Consider the following 586-nt stretch of genomic DNA (forward strand, 5'->3'; position numbering starts at 1 on the left):
CTGAAAATGACATTACTTCAGCCTGTCCCAGCAAGGACTTCATTTTATGTACATTCCTGTCTGAACATTTGAGAAGGGCTCACAGAGTGGGCCAACAGCTTTGTAATTTTTAAAGCACTTTTAAGTTGCACATGAGAGGGAATGAATGAAGGAAAGTAGAAATATCTGAAGATACTAAGTACCTTACCATGTGCCAAACATGATATAAAGTGTTTTACTGATATTTTCTCACTGAATCTTCTCAACAGCCATGTCAAGGGTATTTTACGGTTCTCCCCATTTCACAGATAAGGCAACTGAGGTCATGGACGTGGAGTGACTTGCCCAAGGGTACTTACCTAATTTTTGTTGGAATTAGGGTCATTCTTTTATTCAACTGACTCACGAAGCCAGACCCATTATCAGGGACTGAAGATGCAAAGTGATGAGCAGAAAGTCTCTCCCTCTGGGATATTACTAGTATCTGGGTCTGTCTGAGAGTTCCACCACACGGTAGCCTTTGAAAAACTGCTTTGCCTTCCCCTCTAGGAGGCAGATATACTGCCACTCTGGTTCATTCCTTGCTTTTCCAGTCATACCTATGGAC

The sequence above is a fragment of the Giraffa tippelskirchi genome, chromosome 11, assembly GCF_054371585.1.
Source record: "Giraffa tippelskirchi isolate mGirTip1 chromosome 11, T2T-mGirTip1v1.2.pri, whole genome shotgun sequence".
NCBI classification, from domain to species: domain Eukaryota; kingdom Metazoa; phylum Chordata; class Mammalia; order Artiodactyla; family Giraffidae; genus Giraffa; species Giraffa tippelskirchi.